Source organism: Polypterus senegalus, chromosome 3 (genome assembly GCF_016835505.1).
Source record: "Polypterus senegalus isolate Bchr_013 chromosome 3, ASM1683550v1, whole genome shotgun sequence".
In the NCBI taxonomy this organism is placed as follows: domain Eukaryota; kingdom Metazoa; phylum Chordata; class Cladistia; order Polypteriformes; family Polypteridae; genus Polypterus; species Polypterus senegalus.
This window is the reverse complement of record NC_053156.1, coordinates 189,885,174-189,911,102: the sequence shown is the minus strand read 5'-3', so window position 1 is coordinate 189,911,102 and position 25,929 is coordinate 189,885,174. Positions and strand designations below refer to the sequence as shown.

The following is a 25,929-nucleotide window of genomic DNA, read 5'->3' as shown; positions in this document are numbered from 1 at the left end:
TGTGAGAAAATGTCTTTTTTTTAAGTCAAGACAGAAAGGGTGCAGGACAGGGACAAGGTCCTTATTGTGGAAGAGGGGGGCAACACTGATATCTTTGAAGCACTTTCAAGTGCAATGTGAATAAATAGCCATCAATGGGCTATATGCTTGATGTCCAAAGGGTAGTTAATCTGAATGCATTGGTATAAGAAGGAGAAGATGCAGAATGGGCAAGGAATCAGAAGAGGTCTCTCCATCTATTAGGTATCAACAAAGGGCTCCCACATGTTATAGATTAAGCACTGTTAACATTTATATAAAGCAAACTGAGTCAGAGACAAAAAGTGTTTCTGGTTCTTTAGGCTCAGTTACTTTATCTGTTTATATTATTGCACATGGTAGGTTGGAAGACTCAACACTGTTGGAATTATGCCAGCTGTTAAGCTTATTTGTGCACCCTGTGAGCATGTAGGTATTCCCCTGTGCTTAGTATGCTTGTGCTGCATGTGGCATCGCAGCACTTGATGCTCAAAAGGTTTAGATTCACAGTAGGTGCGTTGTCAACTTTTTCTGATCTTTTCTTAAAACTATCCTGAATCCTGAACTAATCCTGAAAATTACTATTTACTTGTTTATTAATCCTGATTGTCTATTGCTTACCATTTACCTTGTATTTTGTTTTTCTTTACTCATTGAATTTTTTGTCCTGATTTTTTACATGTAGTCTGCAGCAAGTTAGTTAGAGGACCAAAATCCAGATTTATGCATGTGCGTATACATACACTTCCGGTCTTTAGAACATCTCGGTCTTTCCAGTTTTTCTTCATATTTAATTAAATGAAATGTAATAAATGATCTAAAATTGTGAAAAGGTAATTAGTAAACTGCCAGATGTTTAAATTTAAAGTTTAGGTTAGCATAAACTGAAAAAAAGAAATATCAGAATATTACAAATGGGCCTTCTTCAGGGAACAACTAATAGGTTACAACCTACAGATGTTCTGCAGCAATTAAAGTAAATTAAGCCTTACAAGTTGAAGCAGTCAGTTTCCACAGGTGTCTCATCATCTGTTGATTACTTAAAAATCCCCTTTCTTAAAGCAGAGTTGGAACAGACTGTGTTACTACATCCTCTGAAGTACTACTTGGACAACATTCCAGTGATAGTGGGAGAAAATGGCAATTAACAAATGATTTGAGACAGAGCATTATTATCTTTAGAAGTGTAGGCCTTTTACTGTATTTAGAGAAATTGCAAAAAAAAAAATCAAAGTGTCAACGAATATGGTATGCTACACAATCCAAGGGCAATTGGAAAATGGAAGAAACTCTGATAGGAAGAGATGTGGCAGACCCAAAGTCACAAACCTATCAGAAGACAAGTTTCTGAGGGTCACCAGCTTGTGTGATAGATGCCTCACTATACAACAGCTTCAAGTCCAGCTTAACAATGGTCAAAAAAAGCAAGTCTTAGTTTCTGCTATGAAAAGCTGACTTTGTCCAATCTGCAGTAGTCCACAGTCAGTATTTCAAGGCCCTATTTTGTCCTTCAAGGAATTGCTTTCTTACTGCCACTCGCCCTGTCAAACCTGCAGCACAGTCTCCTCTCCATATATATTGCAGAAGGTCAAATGATAGTGGATTTTGTAAAAAGGATGGACGTGGCTGTGGCACGTGGCAGCATAAGATGCTGGTCTGTAGGATGACATTGGATATCAAGAAAAGGTTGAGAGTTAGGGGAGAGGCAAGAATCACATGGTGGAAGATGAAAAAGGAAGACGGTAAGGTGACAGCTAGAAGGGTGCTTGGTGTGATATTTGGACACAAGAAGGAGATTAAGGAGATCTGGTGGTGGAATGGGGGAAGTAAAAGTAAGTATACAGAGGAAGAGGTTGGCGAGAAGAAGTGGGATAGTCAGAGAGAGTAATAGAATAGACAGAAGTACAAGGTGATGAGGTGTAAGGTGAAGAGATGATGAAGGCTAAAGATAAGGCATATGATGAGTTGCATGAAATGCTGGACATTAAGGTGGGAGAAAAGGGCCTGTACCAAATGGGACCGAGCTGGGAAAGATGGGCAGCAGGCTAGGGTGATAAAGGATAATAATGGAAACATACTCACAAGCGAGGAGTGTTGAATAGATGGAAAGAGTACTTTGAAAGGTTGATGAATAGAAGAGAATGAGACAGAGGGAAGGTTGGATGATGTGGTGATAGTGAACCAGGAAGTGCAATGGATTAGCAAGTTGGAAGTAAAGACAGCTATGAAGAGGATGAAGAATGTGAAGGCTGTTTGTTGGTCCAGATGACATACCTGTGTTTAGGAGAGATAGCAGTAGTGTTTTTAGCTAGATCGTTTAATGCAATCTGGAAAGTAAGGATGCCTGAAGAGTGGAGAAGACGTGTACTGGTACCGATTTTAAAGAATAACGGTTATGTGCAGAGCTGTAGTAATTATAGAAGGATAAAATTGATCAGCAAGAGCATAACATAATGGGAAATAGTAGTTTAAGAAGGGAGGTGATGATTAGCAAGCAGCAGTGTGATTTCATACTAGGGAATAAGATTACAAATAAGATGTTTGCTCTGAGGGTGTTGATGAAGAAACATAGAAAGGCCAGAAGGAGTTGCATTATGTCTTTTTGGACTTGGAGGAAGCAAATGACATTGTACCTAGAGAGGAGTTGTGGTGTAGGAGGTGAGGAGTGGTAGAGAAGTATGTGGTACAGGATATGTAAGAGGGAAGTGTGACAATGGTGACGTCTGTGGTAGGAGACACGGATGTGTTCAAGGTGGAGGTGGGACTATGATGTTTGCGGATGACATCATGATCTGTAATGAGAGTAGGGAGCAGGTTGAGGAGACCCTGGAGAGGTGGACATATGCGGTAGAAAGGAGAGAAATGAAGGTCAGGAGGACCAAGAATGCATGCATGTGTGTAAATGATCGGGTGATCAGAGGAATGGTGAGAATGCAGGGATCAGAGAGAGGAATGAGGATGGACAGGATTAAAAATGAGTATATTAGAGGGTCAGCCCAGGTTAAACAGTTTGGAGACAAACCCAGAGAGGCGAAAGGGAGTAGCTGAAAGATGAACAAATGTGTGTGTGTGTGCGCAAAATGTATGTGTGTATATATTGTGGACCACCAGGGCGAGTACAGCCACCCTAACCCAACACAGACAGGCAGAGACATGAGTTGCCACAAAACACGTTTTATTTTCAGTTCCCAACACACAATGTTCACAGGACAAAGTACAACACGGTCCCTTTTCCTTCTTCTTCTCTTCCTTCTTTGCTACCTCCACTTCTCTCCCAGCAAGCTTTGTCCACCTCCTCCCGACTCTTGTTCCTCAATTGGAGTGAAGTAGCCCCTTTTATATTCGAAGTGTTCCAAGTGCTCCCAAATCTTCTTCTGGCAGCACTTACGGAAATGGCGGAAGTGGTGCACCTCAGGGCTCAGCAATTGTCTAGGTTCCTGCTAGCGGTGACCACAGGACCCAGCAGGGTTGAGCTTCTAAGCTCCAAACCTGTGGCCCCTCTGTAAGTGCTCCAGGGGAGGTATAGCCTGAATATTCTCTCTCACCTTCCATTACAGGGGGTTCCACCACATTGGCCCACCCTCAGCTTAGCCTTATGGGCCAAAGCGGTCCGTCACACGAGGGCCGTCTTCCTCCAGGAAGGGGAGCCGACGTACTCCAACCCACAGTTCTGCCTGTGACGATGTGGGTTCGGCTCCACGCTCCCATCGCTGTTTGGGAGCCCTTGAACCCAACACCGTCGATAATGTTACCGAGTGAGCTAGTCAGTGGAGGCAATAACAACCGAGCAAAGGGGATGGTAAAAAGTGAAAAGTGCTTTTATTAAAACAGTCAAACAAAAAAAAGTGTTCAAATAAATAAAGTGCAGTGTTTCTCAAAGTTCAATAAATAAATAAATAATCCAATAAAAATGTGGAGGTTAAAACAATAAGAAAAACAATCCTTTAAAACGAGGTTAAAACATTTCTTACAGGAGCAGTCTTTAAAAATCAACAAGTTCAGTGCCTTCTTTTAACTTCTCCCTGACCAGGCTTCACAACAGAGGAGCCACTCTACCTGCAACTTACATTCTTAGTGCCTGCCTCTGCTGTCAATTGCCTTACCAATCCTTGGCTCTGGTAGGCTCCTCCGGACAGCAACTTGGGAATTCCCCACGACCAAGGCTCTCACGCAGGAACACCACGTCCCAAGTCCTGACTCCCGCTACCTTCTGCGGAGAGTCCTGCGCCTTCCGGTCACTCTTGCCCTACAAAACAAACTCTGCGGGAGCGACCACATCCACTACTTCTCCCGGGTGTTGGCTAAACACCTAGGCTGCCTACAGCTGCCTGCGAGCGTTCACTCGCCCGCTTCCTGCTGCACTGATTTGCTCGCTTTTCTCCTGACTGCTTCCTGCTGCCAACCTCCATTTCCTTCTCTCTTTCTTTCCTGTTCGTTTGTTCTTTTTTTTTTATCCGACTCGCGCTTCTTTATATAGCGAGGGGCCATAGCAGCTGCAACACATTAGCCACGGGAACAATCATGGATGTGGGCTGTCCTTCACCTGTGCACTCGGTGAGAAACGCCCACACTGCAGATCGCCCCGTGTCTTGCTATGGCCCAATGCCCCCTCGCTAAGCCGCCGCGAGAGAGGTGATTATTTATTTAAAAACAATGGCCTTTACTAAACGAGCTGTGGACCCACAACACCACACTGCCCTGAAATGACATAAGAGAAGGACGGGAAACCAAATTGTGGCAGCTATAACACCATTGCCCCAGGGATTGGCATGCTCCCGCCACAATTATGCATGGCCTCTTCTCCTGGCTCGCCAACAACTACGGTGGGCTTCTGCACCTGGCCTTTGTTTCCGCATCAGAGCGGGTGCGGCACTTCCATGAGCCTTTGGCAACTCTCTATCCTTTTTTTTTCTTTCTCCTAAGCGCAGCTTCAGCATGTGCCACTGCAAGCCGCAGGTGTGTGTGCAATGCTGTGCTGCTGTACATGTGTGCGCCTCGCACTACTGTGCGGGGCTGTCCACAAATTTTTTATAAATGGGTCTCCTGCCTACCGATGGCCAGGAGGTCCCATCTGGGATGCCATTGTGGACCACCAAGGTGCGTACAGCACAGACAGGCACAGACATGAGTTGCCACACAACACACATATACACATATATATATATATATTTACACAGCACATATATATGTATGTTTGTGTGTGTATACCCAAATGCATTGCACACCACCCATACTTTCATCTGAAAGTTTTTATTCTATCCATTTCAATATCAAGTTTTATGTTTGCAAACAATAACTTAAGTTATAAACCTTCTCTGTGCAATTATATTCATTTTCAAAAGTAACCACTGAAACACCAAGCACCCTGCTGTTTATATATATATATATATATATATATATATTATTGTAATGCAGCTGCTCATTGCTATACTGCGCAGTGGGACTATCAAATGCTTCAATACCCCTCAAAAGAGAAAATTCTGTGGTAATTTGCTGCTTTGTTTGTTTCCAAATATTAAATTCCAACCATTGCTGATTGTCAGTGATCTAACTGGCAGTAGACGAGAAATAATATATCGTTTCTGGGAACTGTTTAACTGAAAATTGAATATTCTTCCTAGTTTAGTGTTTAACAGGAACTTAATGAACTTAACAGATTTGTAACAACTAAAATGGCATGCAATGTTTAGAATAGTAAGCTGCCCCAAAACATTATAAGAGTTAAGAAAAAGCAACATGGCAAAGTTGTGGATGTACTATAATTACAGTTATAAGGAAATACCTGAGAAAATTAATCTGTACAGCTTGGAATGAGGGAGGTCAAGAAAAAACCAGCTTAAAGACCTAAAGAAAAGTCTGTAAGATAATCACTATTAGAAAACTGACAACTGCAACAGAAGTTATGAGATAAAACTGAGAAAGAGCATAACTTCTGCATGTAGAGATTACTTAACTTTAGGAGTATGCAAAAAGACATTTTATGTGTTAGGAAAGTAAGTAAATAAGTATAAGGAAAGTATTGTAATGGTCCAAAAATTTGATGTCAAGATTTTGATGATTCTTGTCGTTTTAGACCTCCCTGACTTTCTCGTATATGAAGTGTAGGGAAAATATTGGAGTCCTCCAAAAATTTACACCTTCCTGAGTCAGAAAATAACATTTTTAGAATTATGTGTGTGTGTGTGCACGTGTGTGTGTGTACCTGTATGTAAACATGATAACTTGAGAGTGCTTTGATTTAGGTCAATCAAATTTTGCATACAAGCAGCTGCATAGTCCGATTTATTCAACTTCACTTTTATAATTGTACAATATATTATTAATTTGATTTGATTTGTTGTTAATGGTTCTTTAAAGTACGTAATATAAAAATATACTCATTGGCTTGTGGTTTATTCCTCAAATATCCATCCCCATATCTGTGTATACAAGAAAGTCTAGGGGGGACCACTCCCAATTTTTTTTTACATTTAAGTTATATATACAGTTAGAGTTCAGCTGCAATCAGTACATTAAAATATCATCTATTCCTACTTTTTATGCAGCATTCACAACAACAAACGGATGTTCTTGCTTGGCACAGGTTTGTTATAGTTCAGTTACATAGACAAATGCGAATATATCTTAAGTGTTAAAGGTTTGTAGGTTTATCTAAATCTAGTCTTGTGACTGCATAAAATGTTTCTATTATCTATTATTGGCCTTTCATCACTTTAAGATTTGATGGATTTTGGAGACAAAAGGATTGTACTCCAGGCATTTAGGATTCAAGTGTATTTAATTAGATTCATTTTAGCAGAGTACCGTCAAGGTCTTGAAACCTGAAAAATCGTTCATAAAATCAGACCCAACTTATACGCCTGTTCAAAAATGCAACATTTATTTATTTATTTTTTAAAATCTTCTTGCCTCCTCCAATCTCGCATCAGTTTCTCAGACACATTGAATTTTGTTGCAGTAGTGCAGTTACCAGTTTCTTTCTCTACTTCAACAATGTTTAATTTAAAACCAGCTTCATATTTTCTTTTGATCAAACGCTCCATCGTAGATAAGGGATGCTCCTACGAGCAAATTGTTTGAGTGTGTGAGATACAAAAAACACAAATCAGTGCAAACATTGCTTCAGAATAGTTTGGGTATTACTGTGTGGTCACGTAGGCACAGTAGAGACAGAGAGAGAGGTTAGGAGCACATGCTGATACAGCACATTGCCACACTCACATAGAAAAAAAATGCAGTGTGCTCCATGGTTAATCTCTCAGGTGGGCGTTAGCATATCATAATCCCTTGTACCAATAGCATGTGTTTTCCACATTCAATTTATACGACTGACATTATAAAATACCAGAAATTATACTGTAAAATCAAGTCACGAACTTATCCGTGGGAGAACTTATCCACCAGTATACACGGTATATCGCTTATCTTCATTCTAACTCGAGTTTAAGGAGCAGTTTTATCCAGTTGTTGCTTTTGTTGTGGTATGTGGCTTTTTTGGGGATGGGAAAATGGATGTATGATTAACACAGAAAAGAAAATATATCTTAAATTACACATCAAGAATAACAACATTAAACATCTCCCCTGTTCCTCTGCAGTTTTATTTAAACATACTGTAGCAGGCTGTTAAAAATGCAGAAGAATGGAACAAGAACAGATCAAATTAACTGAACCCATTCTTTAACAGGTTTGACTCATTCTTGTCAGTCCAGCCTTCCCACAACATTGCTAGCATCTGTGTGCAAGTTGAGGAAGTTCCAGAATGCCAATTGCTATCTGCACCATGCACGACCTACAATGACATTACACCTTTTGGTCTCCAGCTTTCTCTACATTCCCTGGATTGTATGTCTCTGCTGATCAAGTGAGGAGAGGGCTAAGAAAACTCTGCATAAACAAGGTTTCAGGACCAGATAGAATCAGCCTCAGGGTGCTGAAAAAATATGCCAGCCAGCTCTTCAGGGTTCTTCAGCACCTATTTCCTTTCCCTGAATTTGCAGAAGGTTCCCCAGCTGTAGAAAACATGCTATGTGGTCCCCATACCAAAGAAAGGGCATGCCAGTGAGAAATGGGGTAGGAGTTATTCTGAAGGAACAGTATTTCAAGAGTGTTTTGGAGGTGAAAAGAGTGTCAGGCAGAGTAATGATTATGAAGCTGGAAATTGGAGGTGTGATGATGAATGTTGTTAGTGCATATGCACTGCATGTTGGGTGTGCAATGGGTGAGAAAGAAGATTTTTGGAGTGAGTTAGCTGAAGTGATGAACAGTGTACCCAAGGGACTGAAAGTGGTGACTGGAGTGGATTTCAATGGGCATGTTGGTGATGGGAACAGTGGAGACAAGGAGGATATGGGTAGGTATGGTGTCAAGGAGAGGAATGAAGAAGGTCAGAGGATAGTGGATTTTGCCAAAAGGATGGACATGGTTGTGGTGAATACATATTTTAAGAGAGGGAGGAACATAGGGTTACGTACAAGACTGGAGGAAGATGCACACAGGTAGATTACATCCTATGCAGAAGAGTTGATCTGAAGGAGATTGAAGATTGCAAAGTGGTGGCAGAGGAAAGTTTAGTTAAGCAGCATAGGATGGTGGTCTGTAGGATGACGTTGGAGATCAAGAAGAGGAAGAGAGTGAGGGCAGAGCCAAGGATCAAATGGTGGAAGTTGAAAAAGAAAGACTGCAAGGTTGAGTTTAGGGAGAAGGTGAGACAGGCACTGGGTGGCAATGAAGAGTTACCAGACAGCTGGGAAACTACAGCAGATGTAGTAAGGGTGACAGCAAGAAGGGTGCTTGGCATGACATCTGGAAAGAGGAAGGAGGAAAAGAAAACCTGGTGGTAGAATGAGGAAATACAGGACAGTATACAGATGAAGAGGATGGCAAAGAAGAAGTGGGATAGTCAGAGAGATGCAGCAAGTAAACAAGAGTACAAGGAGATAAGGCACAAGGTGAAGAGAGAGGTGGTGAAGGCTAAAGAAAAGGTGTATGATGAGCTGTATGAGAGGTTGGACACTAAGGAGGGAGAAAAGGACCTGTACCAATTGGCTAGACAGAGGGACCGAGCTGGGAAAGATGTGCAGCAGGTTAGGGTGATAGAGTATTTTGAGAGGCTGATGAATGAAGAGAACGAGAGAGAGAAGAGAATGGATGATGTGGAGATAGTGAATCAGGAAGTGCAACAGATTAGCAAGGAGGAAGTAAGGACAGCTATTAAGATGATGAAAAATAGAAAGGCCGTTGGTCCAGATGACATACCTATGGAAGCATGGAGGTGTTTAGGAGAGATGGCAGTGGAGTTTTTAACCAGATTCTTTATGGAATCTTGGAAAGTGAGAGGATGCCTGAGGAGTGGAGAAGAAGTGTACTTGTGCCGATATTTAAGAATAAGGGGGATGTGCAGGACTGCAGTAACTACAGGGGAATAAAATTGATGAGCCACAGAATGAATGTATAGGAAATAGTAGTGGAAGCTAGGTTAAGAAGTGTGGTGATGATTAGTGAGCAGCAGTATGGTTTCATGCCAAGAAAGAGCACCACAGATGCAATGTTTGCTCTGAGGATGCTGATGGACAAGTTTAGAGAAGGCCAGAAGGAGTTGTATTGCGTCTTTGTGGACCTGGAGAAAGCATATGACAGGGTGCCTCGAGAGGAGCTGTGGTATTGTATGAGGAAATCGGGAGTGGCAGAGAAGTACATAAGAGTTGTACAGGATGTGTACGAGGGAAGTGTGACAGTGGTGAGGTCTGCCGTAGGAGTGACGGATGCATTCAAGTTAGAGGTGGAATTACATCAGGGATCAGCTCTGAGCCCTTTCTTATTTGCAATGGTGATGGACAGGTTGACAGATGAGATTAGACAGGTGTCCCTGTGGACTAATGTTGCTGATGACATTGTGATCTGTAGCGATAGTAGGGATCAGGTTGAGGAGACCCTGGAGAGGTAGAGATGTGCTCTAGAGAGAAGAGGAATGAAGGTCAGTAGGAACAAGACAGAATACATGTGTGTAAATGAGAGGGTGGTCAGTGGAACGGTGAGGATGCAGGGAGTAGAGTTGGTGAAGGTGGATGAGTTTAAATACTTGAGATTAACAGTACAGAGTAATGGGGATTGTGAAAGAGAGGTGAAAAAGAGTGTCAGGAGTAATTTGTGACAGACGGGTATCAGAAAGAGTGAAAGGGAAGGTCTACAGGACCATGGGTTGGAGACGGTGGCCAGAAAGGAGGAGACAGAGCTGGAGGTAGCAGAGCTAAAGATGCTAAGATTTGCACTGGGTGTGACGAGGATGGATAGGATTATAAATGAGTACATTGGAGGGTCATCTTAAGTTGGACGGTTGGGAGACAAAGTCAATGAGGTGAGATTGTGTTGGTTTGGACATGGGCAGAGGAGAAATGCTGGGTATATTGGGAGAAGGATGCTAAGGATAGAGCTGCCAGGGAAGAGAAAAAGAGGAAGGCCTAAGCGAAGGTTTATAGATGTGGTGAGAGAGGACATGCAGGTGATGGGTGTAACAGAACAAGATGCAGAGGACAGAAAGATATGGAAGAAGATGATCCACTGTGGGAACCCCTATCAGAAGACTCCATCATGCTACTCCCACTTGGGCAAAACCAGCACCGCAGTCAGGATCATGTTCTTTGACTTTTCCTATGCTTGTAACACCATTCTGCCTCATTGACTGAGGAAAAACCTTAAGGTTTTGAATTTCGATGCTCTCACAGTCTCCTGGATCACGGACTACTTGACCAACAAACTGCAGTTAGTGAGGCTGAGGGACTATATGTCAGGAATTGTGGTGTGTAATACTGCAACATCTCAGGGAAATGTCCAGTCTCCCTATTCATTCACCACACAACAGACTTCTAGCACAATACCAGCATCCGCCACCTACAGATATTTTTAGCTGACTCATCCATCATAGGCTGCATTAATAATGGAGATGAGTCAGAGTACATGAAAGTCATGGAGTACTTCATCTTGTGGTGCAAGGACAACAATTTGTGACTCAACTTCAGCAAGACAAAAGAACTGGTGGTGGACTTATGACATGTCAAGAAGCATCTGAGACCAGTCACCATTCAGAGGGAGGATGTGGAAGTGGTGCAGAGATACAGGTACCTAGTGGTTCATATAAACAACAAACTGGACTGGTCTGACAACACAGTTGCCACAGGCTCTTTTTAAAACGATGTGCTAAGAAGTGCCTCTGGGGGTCTTTTCTGTCCATTGCTATTAGATCCATCCATCATCCAACCCGCTATATCCTAACTACAGGGTCACGAGGAGCCAATCCCAGCCATCACAGGGCACAAGGCAGGAAACAAACCCCAGGCAAGGTGCCAGCCCTCCGCAGGGTGCACACACACACACACACACACACACCAAGCACACACTAGAAACAAATTTGGAATCGCCAGTGCACCTAACCTGCATGTCTTTGGACTGTGGGAGGAAACCCAAATAGACATGGGGAGAACATGCAAACTCCATGCAGGGAGGTCCCAGGAAGTGAACCCAGGTCTCCTAACTGCAAGGCAGCAGCACTACCCACTGCACCACCATGCCACCCATTCAGATAATTCAATGTATTGAATTACTTATTTATAAATTGATTAGATGTGCTGTCAGTCTGTATTCCTGTTTTTATGTTTCTGATCTTATCTAATCTATAGTAAAATGTTTGGTCCCAGTGTCTTGCATAATTTATTGAAAAACTGGTTCTCTAATGTACTTGCATGGTTTCAAGATTATTTTAAATTCATTGCAAGATTATAAAAGATGTATAAACTTAGAACTTTGAACCCATATTAAGTTTATAAAAGTAGTGGATTGATTAGCTTATGAAACCAGTACCCTGGGATCAAATCCCATGCCTGTTCAACTTGTTTTTTTGTTTTTTTTTTGGGGAGTTTGCATATTTTTCCCCTGTATCTTTGTGAGTTTTTACCCACATCCCTACATTATAAAGGGATGATTCCTTGTGTCCGATACTGCTAAAATAGGCTGTGACAGCCCTGTGTCTATGAATTACAAAAAGATCTGAGAATGTTCTGTTATATAGCAAGATGGTTGGTTACTCTTAGCATCAATAGACACTATGTTACCCTTAATAAAAATATATATATTTAATTCCTCTTACTGTGTATATCATAATCTTTGGAACGTTGAAATAGTGGTGAAAAACACACTGATTTACACTTTTCCTCTTAAGAAAGGAGTATTATACAGATGAATAATATAGTTATATAGATTTATTTCAGGAATAAAAAAACAATTCTGAGTGCAATAGGGTAATCAGCAGAAAAAGGTTACTTGTTTTCACTGTGTTTATTATAGAGAACAATGGATTAAAATAAAATACCCTTCCTGGATGAGAGATCAAAGAAAATTTCTTATGAAATTTCTGAATCGCTTTTACAAAAGACAAAAGTGTAAATCTCATGCTTTCCATATTTAGCTTTCAAAATATACACACAAATATTCCTCAATCACTTACTCACTCAATCAATCACTCTGCCATCTCAGATTAAGATAGGAAAGGTATTTCATTTTTGCATTTACACATAATGCAGTGTGCAATTCAGAAAGATAAATAATGCAAAACATTTTATGCAAATAAATAATTAAGTGGAAAAAGACTTGTAAGCTAGGATTAACTATGGTGCATAAAATATCATGAGATGAAAGTGAGAGAAACAAAGATAAATAAGCATAAAGAGCAAAGAAACAAGGATCAAACTGCAACTCTTTTTCAACAAAGACATTTTTCAAATATTGAATATAGAAAGTTTGAAAAAGAGATGAGATGAAATATGAAAAAAAATCTTTTGTTCTCTCCTTAAAAAAAACTCTGATTCTACATCAAATCTGCTCACTGTGAAAAAGTGTAGTTTGTTTCCTTATTCTTCTAATTCTCACAGCCAACAACTACATTGAAACCAATAACATCTTGACACTCAAATACTAGATAGCATTTAGCTTAACATCTAATGCAGAGTTAAAACTGTAAGGTGAAAAAAAGGAAATCAGTACCTCGTCAATCACAACAAGAGAAAACAGATTATACCTACTTGTATCTGAACTACACAGCTTTGCCCTTGCCATGCATCCACCATGGGATTTGTATCAGTTAATCAATATTGCATTTTCACGAGTAGACAAATGTCTGCATTCAACCATTAATTTGTTCAACTATGTGATATAAATTTCCCTATTCTGTTTATCAGTTAATGACAAAAATGTTCAGAGATTCTCACCAGTCATGGTGATGGAGAATGGAAAAGTGAGATGCTTACAAATCATGTAAGAACACAGATACAAATGTACTGTAATACTCACTAATCATTGTGATGGAGAATGGTGATATAGCATGCTGATTATCACATACAAATAAGATTTCCAATGTGCATGTGATAATAACCACACTATATACCTATAAACAGGTGTCCCAAATTCAGAAAAAACTTTTAATTTAATTTTAGTTATTCTTATATATATTTCAACTGAATGGCTTGAAGACCAATATTTTTTTCTTGGGATAGATAATGCAGTAAATTATCACAAAAACAAATAACTGGTTATTAGTCTTTATATGATCTTGTAATCAGTGGTGTAATTAGCATTTGATGGACCCCAGTAAAAATAAAAAATAAAAAATAAATTATCTCACCATTTTGTAAAATTAAATCCAATTTAAAAGGTGTCCACCGTCAGTGAGATATATAATGCTTTCAAGCTTCATAAGGTTAATTGTCTTACTTTAGCTTTCATTCTGGGAATGAGAGCACCTTAAACCTTTTCATTCAGATGTTAAGTAGTCAAGCATATACATTGTTCTCCCAGATGTTTTTAGTTTTATAAATGGTTTATAAAGGTGTAGCCAGGCAGTTTTTAAAAAAGACAAAGAAAATTGTGCAATATTATTAGAGAAATGTTTCAATCAAAAAATATGTTTTATCTGTTACCATGTGCTGTTTGTAATAATGGCTAAGAAATATATTTAACACAGAAAATAGAGATGAAAAATGGGCTTTGGTGAGGTCAGGCTGAGTGGCCAGTACTGAACAATAGCAATCTCTTACTTCTTATCCAGTTGTATGTTCACAACATCCAAAATGCATGTATTTTTTTTACCAAAAACAATTGTTAAAATAAATACTTCCAGAAAATTTGAGCAATACGTAATATTTTTTTATTTTATTTTATACACTTCATTAATCCCTGAGGGGAAATCTAAAGCAACTTCAAGTGAATTTCAGTTTTTAAATTGAAGACCCATCTCCTCTTTCATTCATTGGTTAAGAGCTCTACCTTCAAATCACAAGCTTGGATGGGTAGAGTATTTCTTTGGGTAATGAAAACCATTAATAATAATTATCAAGCTTAAAATCTTATCTATTAATTCTGCAGCCTTTTCATAATAAAACTCATATGGGTTTGGATTTGGTATTTTCAGGGAAATCAGAATTATATTATTTAGTGTGTTCTAACTCATATGGCATCTCAAACAGGTTTTTATTCTTTTGGGGCTGGAAATCCCCTTTTATATTCAGCTGTGCTTACATGTATGACCACTCAAAAAGCAGCTAGTTTTGCTAAATTTGGAAAAGATTCTTTCAGTTCAGATATTGCAGTATTTGTTCTGGATTAACATATTTTCTGAATGTCCTTTAATAATTTTGAATACAACTGCCCATTCTGGTTTGGTGCATTCAGTCATTTTTTATGACTACATGTCTGCTATTTTTAGAATAACAAATCAAAAAAAACATCTCAGCATCTGTCCTTAATCATGATTTTTTGTATTAAGAAGTCTTAAAAAGCAGGAAATGATGGGTATAGCAAGTAATCTTTCCCTTAAGCATTTAACAACTGTGGTTATGTATTTATCACAAATTGTTAGGTGTAAAAATATTAGCATGTCAATAAACAGTGTAAAGGTCTCACCATTTATCTGTAAGATGATGATGAACACACCTGACATGAGTGTCTTTTAATTCAATGATCGATATTTCTGTGGTTTTTATAACTGGTTCTATTCCTGTTAAGGTTCTGGCATTTGCAATGTTCTGGATATGTTAGACATTAAAAAAAATAATCTGAACAAAACTGTGTTTAAATTTCTTCTTAAAACTTTAGCTGTGATATTATTTCGATTATTGGCCTATATTTCAAGTGTAGTTTTAACAGTATTTATGCATTTCCTAGAGACTATGTTGCAGAGACACAAGAGAGTCACCTAACATCACTAGCCATTTTATGTTTAATCTGAGAAGTGTTTTGTAAATTTTGGATCATAGTAAAACCAGCCATCCAAATGGAAGTGTTTTGGAAAAAGAAAAATGATTGTCTCACAATATATTTAAATTTAATTAAATAAGATTTAATTAAATAAGATAATTTAACAGATGCTTGGACACAAGAAGAAGCTAGTCAATGGTTTACACAATGACAGTTAACCACAAGTCCATCTGTTTTATCTTTGAGCAGCTTTGCAGTCCCTTTTATTTCTTAGTCATAACAGCTGCTACATCAGATCCTAGACCAATGAGATTACAAGTTTTTAAATATAGACTGTTAAGAGTTTTAATTAGTGAATTAGTAATAATCTCAGCTTTGTTTTCAATCAAATTAAAGGTTGCTACAAAACTAACACTTACATCTTTATTTAGTTGACTAACATATTTAATGTACACGATCACCTGTTTTTAAATGTGATGTCTGTAGTGTAGTGTAGTGTAGTGTAGTGTCCTTGGTGGAGTGGCTCTGAGGGTGGGATCTGCACTGGCAATCGGAAGGTTGTCTATTCAAATTCTGTAAAATGCCAATAGGGATTCTGCTCTGTTGGGCCCTTAACCTGCAATTGCAGAGCGCTTTGAGTAGTGAGAAAAATGCTATATAAATACAAAGAAGTATTATTATTATAGAACATTGGAATTTAAAATGTATATTTTTTAGTATTGTAAATCTAATTCCTGATAGCAATATATCAAATAATTCTTGTATTATTCTTTCTGAGGTGTAATGTTCATTTTTATCAATATCAATACTGTATACTTTAAGGAACAACCAACAGCCTTGCAATGCTCAAACCAGTTTCAAAAAATGTAGTATTTGGTAACTATTTTTATAACCAATACATAAGATCTTAAAACTCTTAAGATAGCATGTCTTTGAAAGTTATTGACAATTTAAAATCGATTTTTAAATTTGCTCTATCCCAGTTTGTACTCGGATATATTTATCATTTATAATTACACAAGAATGTGTGTTTTACTTTGTTTATGATCAGTCAAGCTTTCTTATAGAGCTGTTGTTTTTAGGACAGTTATACAAGTCAGTTCCTTGTTTATGGGTCTCCTCTTTAAATATTTTATACCAATGGAGCACATCATTGTGTGTCAATGAAGGGTTTTATTTAAAGAAACCAGATAGCCCAGCCTCCACAATGTCTCACCAAATATGTCATAGATTTCGGAACTTCTCAACTACGCTTAAAAATTTAATCTCTTTCAAAGTATTTAATTAGTTTCATTGTCTGACTTAATATTTTATTCATTTTGGCTTTATATGAAAGAGTTTTTAATATGAACAAGTCAATGATTTAGATTAGATTAATTTTAAGGACTTTAATCACTGCAAAATACCTATCACTTCACAGCTCACACACAAGCCATATTTTTCAGCAATTATCTTGAACCTCTTTGGGAGGGAGATTAGCAGTAAATTCTTCATCTTTCACAAAGAGAATTTTGATGTGGAGATTCTGCTCTCATCTTTTCCCACTTTAAAGGACTACTTTCAGTTTCTTTCTGTGCAAACTTTTATTTACAGTTGTTTGTAATGCATTTTTAAATTTGTAGCCTTCCTTCCTCTTTCGTTGGCTTACAAACTCTGTCCCCAACAAGTCATTCAGAGTTCTCTTCATTTTACCATTTGTTCACCACAAATTCTTTTGCTTGCAGAGCACACTAGTCAGCATTTTCACTCTTCCACAACTGCATGTCTCTGGGCCTGTCTGGAGTCAATTTCTCCAGCACATTTCCATAAGCACTTCCACTGTCAGAGACCGCCAGTGATTTGGCTGGGTGTACTTTCCCCACTGCAGCAGCTGCCTAAGAAGACTTAATGTACACATCCAGCATATTCTTCTTCCCCAGTACAGACAAGATATTTTCTTTTTTTAAAGTGTTATCATGATATCCAACATCATATGAAATAGGGAATACATCTTGTATCATGTATGCTAAGATGTGAAGAATAATTTTCTGGAGCTGTCCATTCAGGAGGGAAAATGCCCATCCAACCTAAAATTCAGCATTGAAAGAGGCTATTTGGTTTGTGAAATCAGCCCTAGGGAGGACACTGATTTTAATAATGTAGCCTTGCTAAACAACATCTATGCCCCTACTGTGGGACCCACAACTCCATGTGCCGCTGTGCAACTTCCCTGTCTGCACTGCCTATAGTTAAACCACTGCTTGTAGTGTGGTTGTGCTATTTTTTCTGAATTTTGTCTTAGATAAGCTTGTGTAAAATACAACACCCTAAAGTGACAGGCAATTTCTGTTATGTGCTTAATACTGGACACATCTAATACTTGTAAATAATGCAATCACTAACAATGTTGCTGGAAAGTGGTGACATGTTGCATGTTGAATAAGATATGTTTCTTCCCATTTTAATTAAAGGTTACAAGGAACACTTAAGCACATCTTGTCAATATTTCTCCAGTTCCCTGTTACATTCAAGCTTGACACCACTTTCATAAGTTCAAACTCTAAATGTGAGTTCCTGGACTATTTCTCAAAGATGTAGGCATCAAACAAGCCTGGAAATGCATTGACCCAATTTCTAAATGTTTTTTTGTGTGAAATCATTTTATCACATTTTTTACACTACAAATTTAAAGTATGGTAAAGGTAGTAGATTTTACATGACTTGTTTTGGTGTTCAGCTAATTAAAGTATGTACTATTGTAGCTTGCTAAATATTTACCTTTAGAAGACCTAATTTATCAACTGCCTTTGGCCCTCTGCTGCAGTTTGCCTTCTTATCACTCCCTTAGTTGATGCTTGTAGCTTTCACCCTCCTCATACAACTTTAACAATATCAGAAAAATGTTCACAAGCAATAAATTTACTATTGAACTTCTTTTACAGCCTTTAGCTTTTACTTATGTTTTTGCAAATACAAAGTGTAGTCTTAGACTGCTTACATGTTTCTTTCTTTGGTGGATTAAATGTTTAAATTGTGCTTATGTCACTGCTTGATATTTGACAATTTGTGTGTTTGGATAGCATAACAATCAGCAGATTTATCAGTCAAGATGGAATTAAAGGAAGAAAAATAAAAGAAATGAGACCAAAAAGGGTTCAAGCACATGGAATTAATGACTCCTCTGATTAAAAAATAAAGTAGAAAAGTAGAAATTTGCAAGCATCTTTGAATGGGGCATAAAACGGCTTGACTGTTGAAAAAATATAATACAGAAAAGTACAATAGAGGTCATGAGAGTACATTTCAAGGTACTAAAAGTAGAATAAAAATGTATATTATGTGTTGTGGGGCAATAACTGGTAGAAACAAACATAATAGGCAAAAGAAGGGCAGAATAGATGATGAGCTTTTGTCAACATCAGTAAATATTCCCAGTAATTATGTCCAGTAGCATGTCTCAGAAGTGTTCATGATACAATAGCCTTTAATTTCTGAGACAGCAAATTAAAAGTTATTAAAAGGTTACCACCAGGGCACAGTAGTCAGAGACCTACAGTTATAGAGGGAAGGAGAATGTGGAACCATAGCATGTCAAAAATTTTCTAGTCTGATATATAGTAGCATGGAAACCCTTAATCGTATACATGTCTCTATGCCATTATTTATAGTGGTCAAGTGATCTTAAGATTGAATGTCCATTTAATCAGGAGTCTAGAATTGAAGAGCTGTCTTCTTAATTCTTGCCGGAGCTGCCTTAAAAGTATATATTTGTTTATATTTGGATTTACTTTTGACAGTCTGATAGAAGTAATCTGCCTAATTTTCATGTTTTGCTGTATACATTATTTTACATTAGCTAAACCTTGATTTTTTTTTAATTGACTGGGATTGTGTGTAATGTGTACAGGAAATTAACCATAATGTTAACCTCTGCTTGATTGTGTAACTTCCCACCATCTTGGCGGGAGCTTAATTGTTACAAGATTCCTGTTTATGTGTAGTTTATATCTAATTTTGTTAGTTTTTTCCCTTTGCATGCTTTACTATTAGTGTTCACTTTTTATACTGTGACGCGTGAGTCACTGTCTTGCACCCCAAAATATGAGGCTGAGTCTCAGTATTTTAGCAAAACCAGCTTTATTCATATTAAAATAGGAACAGCATGGCTATTTATTGCAGGAGGAGCTACCACTCTCCTATACACAGACACAGCAAACTGGCATAGTTGGGGCCAGGTTATACTGTTCCCTGCCTTTATAATGTCCCTTGCATCACCCACTGGCGACAGGCGTGTATAGTGCGATCTCTGATCGGTTCATAGTTGTTTCCGCAGCGCTCTGCTGCTGCACTGTGAACTTGTAGTTGCCTCGGCAACAGACAAGCAGTCCTCCACATTATTGAAACTTCAAAATTTATCTGGCATTCTTGTTGTGGGGTTTGGTTATAGCTTACCACAATAGGCATATACATGAAAGATTTTAGCTTTTTGCTACAATGGATAAGATACCAGACTATTAATATTTTGGCTTTGATATTCAGTTGTGCCTTTCATATAAAGTTTGTTAATTTTTCAGCATTATATATTGTATTTTCAAGCTATTTTTAATTATACTACATTATCTACAGTATATTGGCCTATAAGTAATATTTTTACTTTTGATAATTACAGAGTGATTTTTGTGTCACATTAATTCTTGTTTTACGTGGAATAGTTGATTTAAATATTTTGATGCAAAGATGATCTTGCAAATACAATGATGCAGATACAGGAACTTTTTGAATTTATTGGATCACTTTTTTAATATTAAATCATAATTTATAATTATGTTCTCTACCTAAACCAACCCTAGGACCATCTAAATACAAGAATAACACCTGGTGTGCCCTCTAGTGGCAAGGAAGTTTTGATTTTAAAGTAATTGAATTTAAACTAGCACATAACTGTGAATTATACTGCAGGTGCCAAAGACAATTTAACACAGTTAAGGGTGCCTCTAGTTTTGTTTTCAAAATGACAGTCTACTGTGAATCTCAGCTAAGCTACTAAGTTTACAATTTCCCTAATGGCCTAGCACTTTCAATGCATGAATCCTCGTAATTATTTAAACGATAAAAAGATTCTTGTGGTTACTCTGTTTTTTAATTTTTATTTATTTAACCAATGCAGTTAGAGCGCCATTATGGTAGAATGAGATTCCACCCTCAAATTACAACAGCCAAACTGTGTTCATTTAAGAGTTATGTTAAAATAATATAATGAATTTACAAATATAGCTGATTTTAGAAATGTACCAAAATGTTACGTTTTTTCCTCAGCAAAGTGGGGACTACTTACAGCAGTCTTGTTTAATATTTACAACATGCTCTTTTTGCTTTGCTATAGCTGGCAGCAGTGTTTAAAAATTCACTCTCTGTGCTTTCAGAATATGAAATTGAAGATAGGAGGATGCCTCAGATAAATGATTACTACTTCAAAGTGAAGAAAATCCATGCCAGTTAGAGAAAAGAGGAGAGCCACTGCCAGCGGGCAACCATGCTTTCAGAATAAATACATTATATTTTAAACAATCTACGACTGCCTATTGTAGAGTATGAATGGCATAAATTATAATGTTAACATAGATCTATACATACTGTTAGAACCACTCTGTGTTCTCGTCAGTCTGAGTCTTCAGGTTTCAAACACAAGTTGACTGCTCTAGTACTCATGACTAACTCTACTGTCAATGTAAATTTGTAATCCGTGCTTTGAATTTTACAAGTGTAAAACTGTATGCTGTAACTGCTGTCTAAGATGTCTCACTGACTCCCAGACCAAAACAGAATACATAGAATGCTGCAGCATCCAAATACAAGATAAATGTAGATAAGCTAATGCTCCATCAGTGTTGCTGTTTAAATCACTACATATAGAAGTCTACACTGTGTTTTCTGGGATGACTCAAACAAGGCACAGGAACACACTGAATATTACAACTGAATAGAAATGTTTAAGCTCAGTTTGTTCATTTGCTTCAAAACTAGGCAACAGTTATATAAAATCGCTGAAATTTTGTTCAGTTGTTTCTTAACTAGTTAATAGCAATAGTAATAGTTGCAGTTGTTGTAGTAATAGTACTTGTCTGACCAACATATAATATCACCAGTCTCCTGCACCATAATAATATGAAAGTGTTAAGAGATTTATTAATTTTGGTTAATAAATTTGCAATCTATTCTGTTTCCCATTTTTCAAGTATTGCTACTAATGCATGGTTTAGCCAAGAGAGGTTTTAGCATGAACTGTGTTTGTTCCTCGGTGTGCTCAGGGCTCAACAAGAAGAAGTAAGTCTTTGGACCTACTGTTTGCTAATGTTAAGGATGTCAAGTCACAACGTGGTGTATCATATGCTTACTTATAAGCCAATAGCACAGAAAGACCAGTGAATAATATGACAGTGTGGGAGGTGGACACTAGAGGCAATAGACTGGGAAATGTTCTGTGGACCTTATGAGAGGGATATTGATGGTCTTACTTACTGTATAACAAATTCCACAACTGCTGTGTTGATAACAACAAACTCACTGTGAGAGAGGGGTGCTTTTCTAAACCATGGGTTACTAGTGATTTAAATATTTCATTTAATATCAGAAAGAAAGCCTTTGGAATAGGAAAAAAAAAGGTTTAAAGTGCGTCCTGAAGAAGCTGAAGGATCTGATCCGTAAAAGCAAAAATGATTACAGGAGCACAATGGATTACAAGCTGGAACACAATAATAAGAGATGTATGGAGTTGAATGGGAAGGATTATTGGCTATAAACAGCCAGGCCCACCACTAGCAAAGACTGGATAGGACTAGTGCTATATATATATACCGAGTATACTTTATACATAAAATATATGCTGTCGTACCTTGCATAACTGAATAACCTTTATGGCACAATAACAATTCAATACATTTATGGTCACTACAGTATTTGGATTTAATAATCTAAGGCTGACTCGCATAAATAAGTACAGCCAAATAATGTAGTCAAGGAGAAAGGACATCTCCTCATGTTTGGGTACTTTTTCTCTTTGAGTTAAGTTCCAAAACTGTCCATGGGCCCTATACTTCAGCTGAATGTCATCCTGTAGTGTCAAAATCTCATCCTCCACTGTAAAGGAGTTTTAAGTGAAACAGTGTTGCAATTTTTGATGCGAGTGAATCACCCTCAACATTTTCCCTAACTGGATATCACTTAAATGTAGCGATTGGCTCAAGTAAAGCTGAGTCTTGAAACCGTCTGTCAAAGTCTGACAGACAATTTTCAATCTGCTCTGTGTAGCGTATGCTGTCAAGTTGCACACACGCCTTCCATTGCATCTCCAGCTCTGACGCGAGGTTTTGGATGTTCCCCAAATCAAGGTGCTGCAGCTTTGAGGACAGATGTTGCATTTTTCGTTTGAAAGCATTAACTGAGCTAATCATATTGACCATGGAGTTCTCTTTTTCTTGCAGCTGTAAATTAAGATCATTCAACATTTTGGTCAGATCAGAAAAAAAATGCCAAGTCTAGCGGCCATTGATTGTTATTAAGTTGCTTGTATTCTGCATGTTTAATGACAAGGAGAAACTCCTTTTTTTCTGGCCAGGGGTCTTGAAATCTCAGCAGGAATTTCTCCCTAGCCATCTATTTCAGCGAAGGCCTTATTTATCATCTCTCCATCTTGGAAGGACTTCTTATGTTTAATGATCAAGTGACTCACCCGGAACGATGCTTTGGTGTTTCTGTGTTTGCTTTTGAATTCAGCCAAGTGAAAAATGACGGCTGTCCGATTAACTGCGATTTTAGTTTCCTCTCCTTTCTCTTTCTCAGATCGCTTTTCGGAAGGAATTCAGTTTCGCAGTTTTTATGAACATTTCAAAAGTACCTTTCCATATTTTCCTTCTTTGGAATAGCAAGGATAGATTGACAGATCAGACAAACACACTTCGATTGTGACATTGTGAGAAAAAAAATCCTCTTCCAATTCCACATCCAGCCCATACCCTACTCAAACAATTTTTTTTTTAAAATTTCTTCTTTAGTCGATATAAATTGGAAGGTAACTAGATCACAGCCGGAGTTTTGAATTTTGCGTTTGATCGTGTGTGCGGGATGACCAGTGTGTTAGAAGAAAAGAGATCTCAGACTGGCAATCAAGTGGCAAATGCCATAGGGAGGATATATAGACTAATGTTTAAAAAAATTTTTTTTGAATGCATCACGATCTACCTGCACTACCTTTACGATCAACCAGTCGATCGCAATCAATGTTATGGGCACCCCTGCTCTACAAGATATGGATTCTCCCACTCCCATTTCACAAACTGTTCATCAGTTATTCCCCCAAAACACATAATGTACATCTCTGCTGCTTATGTGAAGATAGAGTTGTGGAGATTTCATATAGGCATAACTAACAGTCTCAGATCTAAGTTGCCCAAGTTATATGTTAACCAGTTATGCAGAGTTCTTCAGTCTACAATATATTCCCTCTGAGTGTCAACCAGGAAAAGGTCCCATTGCTCTAGAAGACATCCTCTCTGATCCTGTTGTTAACTTTAACCCTAATGCCTCACATCAACATAACCTTGGAAATGCTTGTATTGAACCATATCAGTTTTCCTGACAGTCACACAAAGATTTGGTTAACACTGAAGAAGAGGAGATGCATTTTTACGAGGATCATGTTTTTTACTTCTCTAGTGCCTTTAACACTATACAGGCCTTACTAAAAAGATATATGCTAATGTCAATAATAGTGGACTTCCACTTATTGCTTTGGATTACTGATTAGTGGGCAAACAGTTTGCAAGGGCTATAAAGTTGTGTGTTGGAAATGCACACTCTGAAATGTGCCACCTGGACAACTCTTCAATCAGATGTATAAATGGAAAGAACTCATATTCCTAGAAAATAACTTTTTGTGGCTATTGTAGGTTAAATCTTCTTCAGCTCTATACTAGTAAAACCAAAAAGATATTAGTAGACTTCATGAACAGCAAGGCTTCTCTGCCTACTGTCTTCTTTCAGAGAGCAGAAGTTCAGATGGTTCAGGTCTATTAGTACTTAGTGGTGCACCTGGACAAAAATGTGATTTTCTACATAGTGGTCTGTTAACATGAGAACAGGAGATACAAGTAGACTTAAACTGCTGGCAATCATGAATAAGGTTGCATGCTTTCTGCATAACATAATCAGAAAACAATTGAATTACATTACAGTAAATATTGCAAAAAAAACTTGAAAAGAAAATAAGGAAAATGTTATATTTGCAATTACACAAACAGTCAATCATTCATGCCAGCAACCTTAACAGTCTTATGGAGTAAGGCACCCCACTCAAAGTAAAATGGAAAAGTCCACCAAATGAAGAAGGCATGAGAGAAATGAAGTTAATCACTATTATCAGACTGCCAAAGTGTTTAAGAGCAAGCTGTCCCTTCTTCAGAGCAAAGAAGTGTTATCCCACAAAACAACAGAGAACTACAAAGATGCACAAAAAAGTAAAGTTAAAAAAAAATCAATTAGCAACAGTTTAAGACCAAAAATACCAGTGAAAATATTATGCATGTCACAGACATTCTTAAATTAACTCCAATGATCTTTAAAGGCAAAATACTGGATCACTGCTTATTTCAGTGAGAATAGACATTTGGCTCCTGGCTTCTCATAGGATGAAAGCAGTACTTCTTTTCTGTGAGTAAACATGATGACGTAGTATCCTTTTTCCACATGCTGGAACAAAATAACCCTTTCCTGAGGAAACACCCTTGAATTCAGCAAGTGAGGTACTTTTATTACGTATGCCAGTAGGAGATAATATTAGATGTAATATTTCAGTTTGATTTCATGGGGAAGTTTTTAGGCTTATAGGCAGTGTCCAATATTCACAGATTTCACTTCTTCATGAGGCCTTGGAAACTAACTGATGCAAACAGAACAATAATAATCGCCATTATGTGATATCAAGAATCAAAATTGTTCATTCCTCCACCCCATTCATCTAACTTGGTTTTACAAAGAATGAATATGAGTTTTAAGAATTACACACATTTCCAACAAAATGTTATTAAAATGATTATTAAATAAAACAATCCCTTATTAATATCTTCTTTGATAAAAACATAGAACTCACTAGAATATTATATTTATTAAAGTATTATAACTTTGTAGCATAACAGCAAAAAATCAACTGAAACAATTCTGAAACTACCAGAAATGATCGTCTTTCTATCCTGTGAGAGCTAAAACCTTTTGAAGATGTTGTGTATGTTTATATTGTTTGTTAGTGCCTGAGGAGTGACTTTTTTCTGTGCACAGTTTTCTTTATATCATTCAGATCCTTCTTTTTGGACACCCAAACCAGAACCATTAGAAACATCTGAGGCTGAGAACCATGATTGCTGAAATCATTAATTCATTTTCCTTGATTTTCTCTAAAATGAAATAAAATTTGAGCATGTAGCAAATGAACGTCTAAACTCCAACAACTCAAGAACCATATAACTCACGATTGTTATTTCATCTTTTAAAAAAGTCTGTATTTTGCAAGAATATAGTTTATAATAGAGGCCCATCGAATTGACAAACTAATTAAGAAGACAGGCTCTGTAAGGGGTGCACTCTTGAGCTGCTAGAGTTCATAAGAGTAGTAAAGGAGATAACAAAGGCCATTATGAA

The 25,929-nt window shown here is 37.7% G+C and overlaps 1 protein-coding gene across 3 annotated transcripts in view; it reads right to left on the bottom strand.

Annotated features, from left to right (window-relative positions):
- The window catches only part of alk (ALK receptor tyrosine kinase), a 1,762,427-nt gene that overhangs the window by 1,645,491 nt on the left and 91,007 nt on the right, over positions 1-25,929 (bottom strand). The gene's annotated exons all lie outside the window — the stretch shown is intronic.